Source organism: Anopheles stephensi, chromosome 2, assembly GCF_013141755.1.
Source record: "Anopheles stephensi strain Indian chromosome 2, UCI_ANSTEP_V1.0, whole genome shotgun sequence".
NCBI lineage: Eukaryota > Metazoa > Arthropoda > Insecta > Diptera > Culicidae > Anopheles > Anopheles stephensi.
Genome location: NC_050202.1, coordinates 63725702 through 63740562, shown reverse-complemented (window position 1 = coordinate 63740562; position 14861 = coordinate 63725702). Strand labels below are relative to the sequence as shown.

Sequence of the window (14861 nt, the reverse complement as noted above, 5' to 3'; positions counted from 1 at the left end):
TAGTGGCAGTGATGATAATAATAGACACCGCTGCTGCTAGATTGCTTCCAACATTGCCAATTCTTGTACCCCTTCCGGTAAAAACACAAAGAAACGCCCAATGGAGTCATGGAGTCATTGGGAGCGAGATATTTGGTGGGATGTAATAGATAAAGAGTTATGTTTGGGGTGGCACGAACCTGAGGCTCCACAGGTGCAACCACCAGTCGCGTAGGTTGTGCAGTTTAGTGAGCTCCAGTATTTTTTTTTCTCTCTGTTTTGTTAACCACTGAGTACACTGACCTCAGCAAAGGGGAAACAATGCGTCAAGTCAGTGCTCGATCGTCCATCGAAGCACACCATTTTTTTTATTCGGTTCTGACGCGAACCATCAGAAACACGGTGGAAAGGACCGATTGACGCCAATGACACGGCATACTGAGGTCAGTCGGTGAGGTCATAGACACCTGGCAACTGGACCAGACTTACGGGTGACACCTGGCAATTCGAACCTCCGGTACGGGTGACACCCAGTACTTGAGCACGATTTTACCACAATCGTTGATCGTTCTTTCCGTGCTTAGATAGGTGAGCCTAAAAGCTCCGAATTATAACCATACCGCTGTGCTTCAAAATGACGCAGTGACGCAAAGAATGATTAATCACGCTTTAGGTGATCGTCAAGACGAGGAAGGCAAAGTGTCAAACCGTACCAAAAATTAACACTCACTAAAGGTGTTCTTTATAGAGACCACTAGATTTCTTAGGAGAGCTTTCTTTGGGGTTGGAAAATTGAAAACTTGATACACTGCTATCAACTCCACCGTATAATCTGTGGGCCGGTGAAACCGGTAGTTTGAAGCTAAAATGACCGGCACCTTGGCCATCTGTTGTCGGTAGCTAATACACCGCACTACACAGCTCGTTATCATAATATCAAGGGAGCAAATAGGGACTTCGACCTTCAACTTCGGTTGGGTTTTTTTTGTATAATAAAACCCTCTGCTGTGCGTATGTATGCGTGCGGAGGTACTGTGTCTGCGCGCAACTAATCGGTTGATGACGCCGGCCGGCATTTTCTACGCACCCGAAAACCCATTCTTGCGTGTGTTTGTGGACGCGTATGTTTTCTTTAAAAGCATCATCTTCAGCATAAAAACATCTTCCGAGAGCGAACGACGGATGAAAGATGCAGGAGGCTTCATCTTCCAAAAGGCAAAACAGTGCACCGGCATGAACCGGCGCGATAAAACGGAGAGACAGATAATTTTGGGGTGAAGTAGAATGAACTTTTTTTCATCCCCTTCGCGGAGGGTATAAAGTAAGAAGAAAACATAAGAAACAAATTCAAAACAGCGATCACTGTTGAATGATCTCCTTGCTGCTGGAGGTTGATCTGCACGTGTGTGTATGTGTGTGTGTGGGTGCCGGCTGTTGGAGTGAACGATCTTCTCTCGTGACTCAGGGTTCAACATCCGACCGCGCCAAGAAGCCATCGCCCTTCGAATCGTTGGCTGGGCGTCCTTTCCCGCCACCCTCGCCCCCGTTCCCTTTCCCGCCCCACCTCACCCCTATCCCTGAGAGGAAGGATCGTGAAAGGAAGGAACGAAAAACAGGCAGAAGAAATGGAGAGCACGATCCGACAGCGACCGCAAACCAACGTCGCGGACGTCGATGGACGACCCCGCGGTGATCATCAGTTTTTGTGTTGTGTGCGTTTTTTTTACGTTCGTTACGCGATCTTTCCTTCACTCTCGCGTTCTGTTCTGTGTCTGACCGGTTTTTTCTTTCCTTTTTTTTCGTTGTTTCTTATATTTTCGGTCTCTCCCCTTGGCCTTTGTTTTGTTACGAAGGTTTTTTAGCTCCGTTTTTTTCACATTTCGTGTCGTCCACTGGCTACTGCTAGCCGGGGTAGAAGATGAATCCGGGGGTCCGGAATTGGTACGGCGAGACGAGGACCCATTTTCAGATGCGCCAGACGGTGGCTGGAACCATTTTTCTTGCGCTTCACATTCGCACAACCCCTCGGTCAGTGGCCTCGCGAATTGTGGAGCGGGCGAGCGAGCGCAAAGAAAAAAACAGGGAACGTGCAAAAACAAAACAAAAATTGCTCGCCCATGGTTTGCTCGCGAACGCGCTACGCATGGTTTCGGGGCTCGATCTTCCGTCGGGTTCGCCGATTCTTGGGGCAGGTTGTTAACAGACCGAACCGGGCTCCGAGTTCTACATTGTTTTACCTTTTCTTTGCGCTCCAAATGTTTTCAAGGTAAGCAACGCCCAGCCACTAACCCTGGTGGGCAACGAACTCGGGCTCGGATCGGTTTTAAGGTGCAACTTCCCTAAAAAGGGATGCCCGGCGATCGGTGCGCACTGGCACGCAGACGGAAAGCAGGGTTGCAGACGGAATTGAAGGGGGTTTGGGTGGGACGAGTGTCAGGATCCTGACTCGCAGGAAGTGTGCTCGTTTTTGTTTCTCGATCACGTAAGCCCATGGTTTCGAACAATGGAAACATGGCGGTGGACGCGTAGAAATGAAGTTGCGAGGGCTGACGGATACAACAAGGGAAAGCAACTCTTCAACACACAACACAGCGAGGGAAAGACTAGAGGTCAAACATAGAGCTAATAGAGGGTGTAAACACGTTTAAGTGATTGGGGAAGTTACAAAAAACCATTTCTAAAGAAAAAAGTTGATTTAAAAAAACTAAACGAACTGCGTAAGTTGAAACATGTCTTCCCTAGCTTGAAAGTCTTGGAAGCAAGAGGCGTACAGCCCAACCCTTTTGGGGAAAGAGCCCAAAAATCACAATCATTAACACATTAAATATGGCGGCGCAAAGAAACGACGGCCGTGCCGAAAACTGCGCTCACCTTCCGCCCTAACCACCGGAAGATGCGCTCGACTCTGTCTAGACGAGTCTGCGAAGCACGCACCGAGCAGAACACATACAAACGAACATCCTCCCGAGAGCTTCCAACACCCCCAAAACAGACCTCAGTTTCGGCGAGGCCACAAAACCGGAATTGATCCCGTTGCACCCACAGTGAAGCACTCCCGGGATTTTACGTCTGTCGGTTCCTCAGACATCTCTCAACCATTGTGGTGATGGACATGAGCAAAAAAGCTAACTCTCCCCCAAAAAAACAGAATCGTGTCGCGACTTATGCCGGGTACACCAGCGCTACAACACCTCACCCAAATCAGCTGCTGGCGAGTATTCTGGCTAGATCGGATGGATGGGAATTGAAGTTGGGATTAGCCATTGTTGTTGTATAGCTACAGCTTGAATACCCCGGGTCCAGAGTCACGCTTACACCCGCTCTTAATGTTCGGGCTGCCGGTGATAAAGAGGGGCAGCAGAGAAAAAAAAAACCACGTAACCACCAACATAATAGAGATCATTCAAGTGGTGGAGGGCAACGAACGGACAAGAATACCACGCAACAAAAGCGTTGGGTTAAAAAAAACGGATCGTCTGTATTGAGCATACCGAGTACCGAGGCGGTGCGTTTACAGCTTTACGTTTAGTTCTCAGCTGTTAACAACGGACGCAACTGGACCGGGCCTGACTGTCACTGACCGATCGTTATTCTCAATGCAACGTAATGAAATTCTTTCCCATTCTGTTCCTCCTTATTTTGTGCATTCCATCCCGTTTGTCCTTCAGGGTGGCATTTCACATCGTAAAATTGTTATAAAAGCCTCCGCAGAGGTCCACACACGATCAGGCGGCTCGAACAAGGCAGACGACGTCAGTGATTGCATCAGGGGTCGTAACACTCAATGGCCGGAAGTCCTTGAGACAGATCGAACCCGAACCTTCGAGCCAAACTCTACCGTTGATCCTTTCGCTTCACATCAGGATGGCGTGAATAAACATTTACCAGCGAATAAGCAATGCAGCCGTCCAGTCCTCGGGGACTGTCTTTCTTGGGCAAGAAAACCCACCACACAGGGACACGGGATGAAAACAAGAAGGAAAACAAACAGCTCAAGAATCTTCCCTACTCTCGCTCTCGCTTTCAACACTTCTGCTCCTGCGCTGTGGCCTTCGTAACCTTTTGCTTAAGGAAAATGCACCTTTTTTTTGTTCTTTACACGATCTCGCAGTGTTTATTCGAAGAATTATATTATCTCGATCGGTCACAGCACGGGCGAAAACGGGACAGAGCACACGATGATCGAGGTACCACTCGACGGCTCCAGCGAAGCGAATAACAAGCCGGCTTCTTGCGTTCATCGACCGGCAATACTGCCGCCGCCGGCAGCATCTTCGGCCTGCTAAGAATGCGTTCAAGATGCGAGCCATCCCGAAAGGGATCGGGTCAGTTCAGTGATCTCTTCGCCCAAATCAAAGGGTGCTTCTGGAACACCGGCGGGATTATGAGTCAGTAGTCAGCGTCTCGTGTTGCATTTTTGACAGTTTTTAAATCAGTGTACCGGAGCGGGAAGAACTCCTGCGGTTACTGATACTGTTTATTTTTTTAAATCCTACCTTTGACTGCGATGGAATGCTATGGAACGAAACTTGCCTGATCAAAAAAGGGCCAGGGTCGTTGTCGAGGCAAACCGATTTAATGCTCGTATGCGTCAGTCAAGTTTAATCTCCAGTGTAATTTGATCCCTTCAGAACGCTTGATTCGGAGGTCTCCGAATGGTTAACAGATGAGCACTGATTTTAGCCTTTCAATGTGTTGTACACGCACACCCAACTCCTATCGTACGTTGTACTATAGCGGATGCTCAAGTAAATATTACAGCAAAAAACATCTTTGAGACAGAAAAAACAGTGAGGTTTATTGCCCGTCAATGAATGCTGCGTATTGTTTCGATCCCATTACCTATGCAGAGCATCTCTGCAAAAGCTAATAGCCAACCTTTTCTACCTCTGCATCGCCGACATCAGGCAAAGCTCTTCCTTCGATGGCTTTAGTCCTACGCAATTTTATCCTTCGGTTGTGCACACCACTTCGTTTCTATGACTTGGTTCTCTGAACTTTGTTTTCCCTAAACTCCTCACGCGTAGGTGCCACCGTTTTGGTCTAGGTGGGTTGACGGTTTCGTCCTGTCGGCAGAGGAAATCAAGAAGCGTATTCACTGAAACCAAGTTCCACAACCGACCACCGATTTTTTTTTTGCATTTATTAAACTCAAGCTCTTGAATGATTCACTGACTGGTGCATTGGCACGAGCGTACTCGCGTCGCGTGTGTAAAATGTTTGGTCGTTTCTCCAGGAAATTTCGAACCAATGGTAATTTTCCTCCACGAATGCGTGATCCCACACGGATGCGAAAACCCACTCGCCGTTGTGGGAGTCACAGACACAGCGTGTGGGTGTGTAATTGGTTGGTAATTTTAATATGGCTTTACAGCGCGAATGTTTAAAGGTCGCCGATGTCACGTTGGGTTTGGTTGCATTTGGTTGAAAGGTTAAATTTGCAAACATTTGTTTTTCGCTCAAAATATAATATATTTCAAGAGTAGTAAAATATAAGCTTAATCTTTTTCATCAACAAAAAAATAGTATATCTTCACGCCCAACACAAGAGACCGCCGCGAGTTGGAAGAAAATATAAACAAAACCACTTCCACCATCATTCGCGACGACTGGGAGGAGGACGAGTAAACCGGAAGACCGTAAAGCTTGAGTTCTGCGGGCAAACCGAGCCTGCGTAGTAAATGTTCTCGCACATAGGGATAGCACGGTACAAATCGCGAAACCGCCAATCTACCGGCCGGTAAAAGCGTACGTGACCTTGACAGATAGGCATGTGGGCCGGGTAAAAAACACAGTGATGCATTATATGATGGGAGATTCTTTGGAGATATTCCTATGTTGATAGAATATTTATTGAGTGAAATATAAAAAAATCTCCTATAACAAAAGGGTTGCGCACGAGTAATACAGGTGATGATCGATCAATCGATCGATGATGCGAAATGACGTTTTGAAAGCTCCCACGGTCATTTTCCGTTCGTCAATATGGCGTCCGGTGTGCCATTGCCGGTTCAACATTACGATTTACCACCCACTCCCGACCCACATCCCACTGCACTGCTCCCTATCGTGCTCACCATAAACATCAGCTGGTTGGTCGAGCGAGAGACCCGCGAAACACCAACGAGCAGTCGGGAAGAGAGGGCTCGCAAGCTGAGAAAGAGAGTGCGCCGGTTTTCCCGGCCGGTGAAAAATAAAAATACACTTTCTTCCATTTTATGTTGATGGATTAGTTTTCTTCCCGAGCTTCAGCCGAACCGCGCCACGCTCGTCCCACGACTTGTTTGCATCCGTGAGCGGAAAAGCGCTTAAGGTTGAGTCTCAATCAAGTCTCTCTCTCTCTCACACACACATTCTCTGGAATCATGTTCGTTTGTCCGTACTGGCGAGAGAAGAACCGGAAGCTTCCACAGCTGCTATCGACAGCCCGAAAGCTTTCGCTACACGCTAGACCGAACACAAGCGCCAAAGCTCAAGCTCTCCAACGGTTTCCATTCGCTCGTTTTGCTCTGGGAAAGTGCGTGCCCTTTTTTGCTCCTTTTCCATTCAACCGACCTGCGCAGTGCCGTTTTCCGGACCGGCCGGGCCGAATAAAACAATAATACCACCAGCGAAAAGCTCACGGCGGTAAAGCGGGGATTTTCCGCCTTCCGGTAACATGCAGACCGTACCGTATGTCCTCACCAAACATTCGTCAAGACGTGGCGAGGCGGTTGCGGGCCTGTGTGTGTGTGTGTGTGTGTGTGTGTCAACTGGAGCATTTCCCGGAACATACAGCCGCTTCCTCACAGCCGGATCATGCCGGGAAGCAGGAGCCGGCGACGTCTCCGTCTAGGCAAATGGCGATTGGAATGGAAACGGACGGTGATGCGGCCCTGAGAGAACATTCCCATCCGGAGTGAGTGTGGCTGTGCTCGGAAAAGTCACACGACTGTCTCTGGGATGTACTGCTGCTGCTGGTGCCTGTTGTTGTTGTTGCTCTTGGTGGTTTTCGCCTGGTGTGCTGCTTTTGGAGGCTATCTGCTAGAAGCCGTTCGTTCGTGCGTTCGTTCATTTCTTCGCTCAGCGGCATCCAGTACGCCATAGCGCGCACGCCAGTACTACGTAAACGGTCCGGGTGTAGGAAACGGTTACGAATTATTACCAGGTTTTATTTGTTTCGTTCTGATTCGTGTGCGAACGGGTGTGTGTGTGTATTGCAAACTATTCGCGAAAAACTTCCCACCGGGAAGAGGCATCCATCATTCGTGAGGCCATCCGCGACAACGGACCGCGAATGTAAACCGGGAACAGGGACGAGAGAAAAAGGTCACAAGGTTACCCTAGCGCCACTGGTACTACTAATAAAAAAGGCAACTGCGTTCCCACATCCGGCTTGGGTGGTTTCCACCCCATCAAGCGAACGGGAAGTTAGATTGGCCAACAGGCACCGTGAGTGTGACAATTTGGTTATAATCAGAAACGATTTTCCGTCGGTCACCAACAAATCGGTTGTGGAGCAGTTGCAATTATCTGTTCGGTCGTTTGAGGACTTCAGGTATAAGTGATCATGTGAGAAGAAGATGGTTTGCCATTAATGATTTCGTGTGCCACAAGTGAATGAGAGAGTGACTGATCGGTACAAAAGAACAAGTATTGCAGAAAGGCAATGAAACTTTAAAACCAATCCCCATTTTTGATCGTTGCAACGGCATTACAAGTTCGTCCTTTTGGGAACGGCAAATCTTCGTACCTGCATGATGTACGAGGGACGCAGATATCCACCAAGTGTCAAGTGCAGACCCGTGGTACGCTAGAAGTTTGAAACCGCAAAGAAGGCGACCCACCGTCCAACACCGAAGCCCCCGGGGCCGCCGGGGGCGCTTGTGGCGTTTATATGTGGGGCGAGGTGCTGTACGGTGCGGGTCATCAGTACGACACAGCGTTACTGCCAGCGTTAGTGCGTCAGCGGCCGTTCGGCGGCCTGTGGCCCCCGGAAGAGCCTCCAACAGCGCGGACAGCAAGAAAGCGTCCGAGGGCCAGTACGACGTCGGGGCCGGCCCACGGCAGGCGCCCGGAAGCGGCGACCCTTGGGGTTGGTGTCGGTCTCGGTGCCGGCAGTTACGGTTTCTGCACGCCGACACCAGCAACAGCGGGGCTTATGCAAGGAGTGCTGCCAAAGACCGTAAGCATTTTTGGAAAAAAAACCCATTTGTAACCAGAATAGCTACATGTGCCATCTTGCAAAACAAGATGGACCCTTTTAATGGCGGTTGGATGTAGGTGAAGAAGGACGCATAAGAGAGTAGGAGTGTCCTTGTTATTCCCGATTTATGTTTCAACTTGCGCAGCTATTTTAAACGGTTACTGGTACCAAAAGACTACGCCAAAGCTTTGCATCAAATTCATGTTCAACATTCCAATGCTCAAAACGTTTCCTTTTTCCCGATCCTGGGGCTGTAAGATGGGCCTGCTCCTAGGTCAGGTGTAAAACCACAAATTGGGAACAAATTCTTGATGAGTCGATAGAGAGCAAATGAGCAAAAAGCGATTGAGAGATGCGAAGCAGAGAGCCTTGTGTTTGTAGGAAAGTGTGTGCTAACATATCTACGCATCACTCAAGAACTGGAGCCAAGAACTAAGGAGCTGCCACCGAGCTTTACCGTCCAAACACTCTCACAGGTATCCATTTCCCGTGTACAGCAACAGCGCACCAAGAAAACGCTTCCCGAAGGAAGGAGCTTTTCCATCTCGGAACTCTCTCGTGCCCGAGATTTCCTTCAGTCGGTTCTCTTCTCGCGGCACCTCTTTTTGTTGTTGTTGTGTGCTGTTTGCTGCCTCCCGAATTCAAAGTCATCAGGACACGGAGCTTCCAAAACCAACCGCAAGAAATTCTACATTGCGTTACAAAGTTCTCCCTCGGTGTGGCCCCTTTCTCGCAGGCGTGAGAACTGTGTTAGTGGTACGAATATGTGTTTGGCCGAGAGCCACGAACTGCACGAAGCATGGTGTTCCTTTTTTTGTGCCGAAAACGGCGAACAGCGCTGTCCCGTTCTCGCGACGGAACTAGCGACGGAATGTTGTGCTATGGAATGCCTGGCTGAAACTTTTCCCGAACGAACCGGCAAACATACACACCAAACACTCACACCGATAAACAACAAAAGGACTTTGCCATTTTCGATAGAGAGAACGAGAGCGAGAACGCGCAAACCGCGACCATTCTTCGATGACGGTTTCACCACCATAGTTTGGTTTGGCCACCTGCGCAATCATCTGCGGATGGTGAGGCCAACGCCGAAACTAGGTTTCGGGATCACGGGAGCAAATCTCCCGGCATCTTTGGTCCCTTTTTGGTGCCGTGTCGAGAGAGAGTCTGTGTGTGCGTGTGAGATCCATGCTACTAGACCTGCACTATTATGTCACCGTGTAACGAACATCATGGCCATCACTACTACTGGCAAAAAGAGGCCAACTCGCTATGGAGGGCCAGGATCTGTGCAGCGCTGCTAGAGTAATACCAGGAAAAATGTATGAGTGTGTACAGTCTTGCAACAAAATTGCGCACCGGTAACCGGCAACCGGTCAATTTCTCGGAATGGAAATATTTGTACTAGAATTTACGTTTTCGATTTGTTTTGACCTATTAGCAATTTATGCATTTATGCCTAGCAATGTATGAAGCTTTGGACAATCTTCTTCTAAATAAACATTTTAAGTACATACATACATAAAATTAAAACTATTAAACAAAAAACTAACTAAAAACAAACAAACCAAACTGCAAGTGTCCCTTGCATGGAACCGTTACGAAGCGTTACACACAGCATTAGTAACGCAACCTAGCCTTACTTTGTTGCATGCCAACTGCGCGCGCTCGAAGTTTACTCCCGTTCCTCCTCGGAGGAACTGTTTTCCCCTCGTTGTATATAAAACCCTTCCCCGCGCATCTCTTACCCTCAAAACGAATCGAAGGGAACATGTTCCCGCGGGAAGTGAAAATCGATTTTCGTCCCCTCTTCTTCCCCCGGGTATTGCTTTCCACAACCACCACGATCATCATCGTCATCATCGAGCCGTGCGTTTACATTATTTACTTTCTCCCAAAACAATTTTCCCCGCGGCCACTAAAGTGGACGCGGGAGTCCGGACATTTTCGGAGCGGCATGTTTACATGCCGGCTTTGGTAGTGGCACACTGGGACTGATATGCGCGATGCGAAGTGATTCGAATTTGGGAGCCGTTTTTTTTGTTGTTGTTATATGGAGACGACGTGAGCGCTTTTGGTGGGCTTTTAACTGGTGGTGATGAATTGGAGACGAGATCAAGCGATTCTTGAAGGAGCGAGAAGGAGATGGGGTATAGGAACGAAGTTTGGTAAATCTTTTTTTTTTTGCTGCTTGTTCTTCTCCTGGCTACGTTCCAGACCATCGACATCGGTAATGCCCAATATTTCTTGCTTCGTTGCGTGACAAAGGAACGATGAAGTATACCATTTTCACAGAGGCCTTTTTTCTAGCTTCTAATGATGTTGGTAGACGAATGTTGTGCAGAGACTAACGACCACAGCCAACCTGCTTTCGGGTTCATTAATTGCCGTAGCTTACTCACTCAGCCGGCAAAGTCGACAGCCAAATTTCCCGCCCCAAACACCCGGTTCAGTATCAAATTTCTTTGCCGGAAACAGACGTACATGGTTTTCACTTTTCAATATTGAATTAGTTGGCAACTCTTCCGCATGATAATGATTTCACGGATACTCGAATGTATCGAATGAAATTTTGCATGAATTTTGACGCCCCAGACGTAACCATTCTCAAATTTCCCAACAAAAGCTGACAGGCCCTGTCAAAGAAGATACATTATCAAATGGAAAAATGGCAAACTTCTTTTTAATGTGATTAACGCAGGCCCGCAAAACGGGAGACCTCTCGTGAAAGGGTTACGCAAAAGAAAATCTTTCCCTTAAAACCTCCTGTCCCAAAAGCGCGTAAGTCAAGCGAACCTAAGCGACAAGGGTGTAAGTCTAATTATAGAACTTTGCTCAAATTTAATCTCGACCCTTTGGGCCCAACGCACATCGCGCCCGATGTAGACCTTGAGGCGTTCCCGCTTTTTATGTATTTACGGTGCAAGGACACACTAATCGATCCGGTAGGGTCGTGAGCATGGGACAGAATTTGATGGATAATTGCTTCATTAAAAAAACGACTGTGCCAATCGCGACAGCTCTCAAGCGTACTTTGCTTATGGCAGAACATCAAACGAATGATCAAGCTCTCTCGATAGCTCGGAAGAGCTCGCTAGTGATGCATGCAATTAGTTGTTATATCAATGGACAACAGACCTAATGCGACAATACAGGATGGGCCGGGTCGAGAGGAAGGCTGCTGTGGGTGAGATCGGTTCTAGTGAAACCTGTCATGTTAATTAGTTTGAGCACAATGGGTCCTGCGCGCTTTCTGTATGCCGTATACTTTCATCTTGTTAATCAGCAGTCACCGGCACATAACCAGGTATTATTACCCACGGTGGTTCGTTCGCTCAACTTTTTCCACTTGAAGTTACCACCTGCTGCGAAGATAAGCCGCCCTGCCTGCGGTAAAGAATATGGCTTCTCTTGAGTTTTATCACTCCGGTGGCCATTTTCGAAAGCACTTACAGAGCTAACATTAGCAGAACTTTCTTTTGAACTCTTACCCTCGCATCGCCTTTCTTGGGAAGTTTCTTGGAGGCCAAGAATATCCTTCCCCTCCCTCTTTTGGCCGTAGATATTACCAGGATTATCTACCAATGTCCAGGCTGCATCGGACGGGCCGTGGTGGCAATCAAAAGGGATTGCTGAGGATCCATCCGTCCATTTTACATGGGCTGCAAAAAGGGATGCACCCCATGCTACGCGCCCTTTCTTTACCACGACATCCTACACGCATCGGAAAGTAGGTCACCAGCAAAGCCCTGGGGAACTTTTTCGGAGACGCTGAGCGGCAGGGTGCTACGTTACTTGATTCCGAAAATTTTGCAATGAATTTTCCAGCTCCCAGTTTTCCAGCACCGCCGGCGGAAACGGTGGGAAGAAATCAGCGCGGAAAACTGCATTCGTTGACCCCATTACACAGTAACACAATTTGCAGTATAGGGGGCCGTACACAAAATGGCCGTACAGTTGCATCCATTTTGTGCCGCTTGTGCCGTAAAAGCTAGTAAGCGGTCGCACACACGAACGAAAAAAAATCCATATGCAGCAACACACGAACAACGCATACAGTCAAAAGTTGTGGTCAGGAACACGAATTTGCTTGCCCCGCTTCAAGGCACATAGTTGACCCATATTTGGGCGAACCTTCGTTTGGCGAGCTTAGGCTGTAAAAAAAAACGAAAGGAACAACCAAACATTGCAGGCTTGAGCTCTGGCACAGATCTTTCTTTGTTTTGTGTTCTAAACGATCGCCAGTAGAAGATATCTGTTGCCAGTGATAAAAGGCGTTTGCGTGGTCCAACAACAATAGCAGAACCCATCGGGGAGAAAATTAGGTCAACCGTGAAAGGGAACGGCTTCTGGCTCTGGCCAACAAGATAAGCAAAGCCGTGATAAACCCATCTTTGCTCTCCACCAGTTTCACCAGTCGGCAATCAAGTGACTTATTTTATGATAGGGTGCATCTTATCCTTTTGGCTATAATTTGCAATCCCAACTAAGGATGGGGGAGACTTTAAATTCTAGCATCTAGGACGAAATCGACTTTCATTATTCATTCGCTTTCGTAAGGTATTAAGTGGATGGTGCCTTACGCTCGGTGAGGTTCAATGGAAACCTTTTCGCTAGTGAAGCGTTACACAATGGTTACGGTTACCTTCCATCGGTGCTGCTGCTGCTACTAGCTATCTAAACACCCCAAAGTTCCCAAGCCTTCGAGCTGATTCCCGAAACCAGGTCAGCGCAATCCCAGAACCAACGATGTAAACACCAGAACTTCGGCCATGTTGCGATAGGACATAAATAATGATTGCGTTAGCTGTAGACAAAAACACCTACTCTCCCCGAATTCTCGCTTCCTGATAGCAATCAAGGCAAACAAACTTGTGGCCAAATTCGCCGATCACTAACACTAGCTTATCGCAAAGAAAAACAGGCCCCCGGCTCCAATCGTCAGCCCGGGGTTGCGATGAAGCGTAGGGTTTCGATAAGGATAAGCGTCCCGGAGGCTTCCCTAAAACTCCAGCGAACTTGCTAGCTAGGGCTAGGGCAGATATTTCACACCGATCAGAGGGCGCACGTTCGCACCACACACTTCCTTCGATTCTAGCGTCACCTCGCAAAGCCGTCAAATTATAAACAAAAACAAATTTTTCGGTAAATCATGGTATATAAGGGATGAAACCGGGCGGAACTCACACACCAACACAGCCCGCATGCCCCAGCGCGGTGTGTAGTCGCTTACAATGTTTTTTCCACCGGCCTTCCCCCGGCGAAAAGTAGGTCAATCGATAACGCAAAACGGAAAAGTGGGAACGGTGAAATGTTCCGTTCCTGCAGGAACTCGACCGCCATTTCGTGTGCGACATCTTTGCATCTTCGGTTCTGATCGGCGTAAGATCGCTTGGTCGGCTGGTACGGTACGCTGCCGGGTTTTATGCTTTGTTTATTGTACTCGCAGCCTACGTTTGTGCAGAATCTCCAGTAGCTCTCCGTACCGGCCGGAAATTGAGCAGAAATCATCCTGCCATCCATCCATGCCCACCCGCTGCTTACCGTTGTTACATAGTACCGTGGGCCCTGCGCAATATTTACCCTACACCCAACAGATGGTACAGAACCAAAACATGGCTGACCGACAACAGTGACGCATGAGCACGATGGACGCGTGGAGGACCGTTCGGTTTGTGCCCAGCGGACGACGCGTTTTCCCGGCCGGTACTGCCGGCGCACGCGGGTGTTTTTTTGTTCATCTAGCCGTACCGAAGCTGTGTGTACGTATATAGGAAGGGAATGTAAATACGGCTCACTACCACCGACCAATATTGATTACACAGACAGCTACAGCTCCGGCTTCTGTCCGGATTCCGGCACGCAGCATGAAGCAAAGTCCCATATCCCGTAATATTACAATGGGAAAAGCGCGCGCAATTTATTCGAAATCATTTTTCACACTAACACCACTAGCGAGAATCGGCAAGTTCCTCCTCGCAGGAAGAATCGGGACTCGGGCTAAAGTGAAGTCACACAGACATACGCTCACAAACGCTGCCGGTGTGCAGTGGGTCACCAGGACGAAGTTGTGTTGTGTGTACATGCTGCCACGCTCTGGATGACTTCCGAACCTGACCATTTTCGGGTACAGGCGGTCCTTTATGATGCTCTCCTTCACACTAACGCGGTTCGGGTTCGGGTACGCCGTATGTGAAATGGATTGGCCACAGCTTGTATTACATTGTAGCCCGGTTTCTTGCCGATGCGCTTATGTACTCACGATGCTCCTGAGGGATCTTATGTATCATTTTCTTTTTTTCGTTGGTAGAATGGTTCCCGTTTTGGATAGCGGGAAGCACTGCGAAGACATAACACCGGGTAACCTGGGGAAATTCTCGTGAAAGCAGGCAGGGGGGAGGTTGCTTTCTATTTGCTGGTAAACCCGGAAGAACTACCGAGGTGTACCGTGAGTGTGTACATGTGTTTGTTTGGGAGTTTGGGAGAAGTCCTGCCGTTTTCGTTGGCGATGTTGGCCGGGCGTTTGCAAGTAAACAATGTAACACACCGTAAACAAGCCGTTAAAAAGGCGGAAGCACATGAGACGTAGGGAAACGTAGCGAGGATGCGTTCGTGGGTGTATTAGTATATGGACTTCGTTTGTGCGTGTGTGTGTGTGTGTGTGTGTGTGTGTGAGTGAGGGACTCATGATGGA

At 48.5% G+C, this 14861-nt stretch overlaps 1 protein-coding gene across 1 annotated transcript in view; it reads left to right on the top strand.

The window, feature by feature from the left end:
• LOC118506749 (zinc finger protein 395) overlaps positions 1–14861 on the top strand; it is a 91425-nt gene that overhangs the window by 62840 nt on the left and 13724 nt on the right. The gene's annotated exons all lie outside the window — the stretch shown is intronic.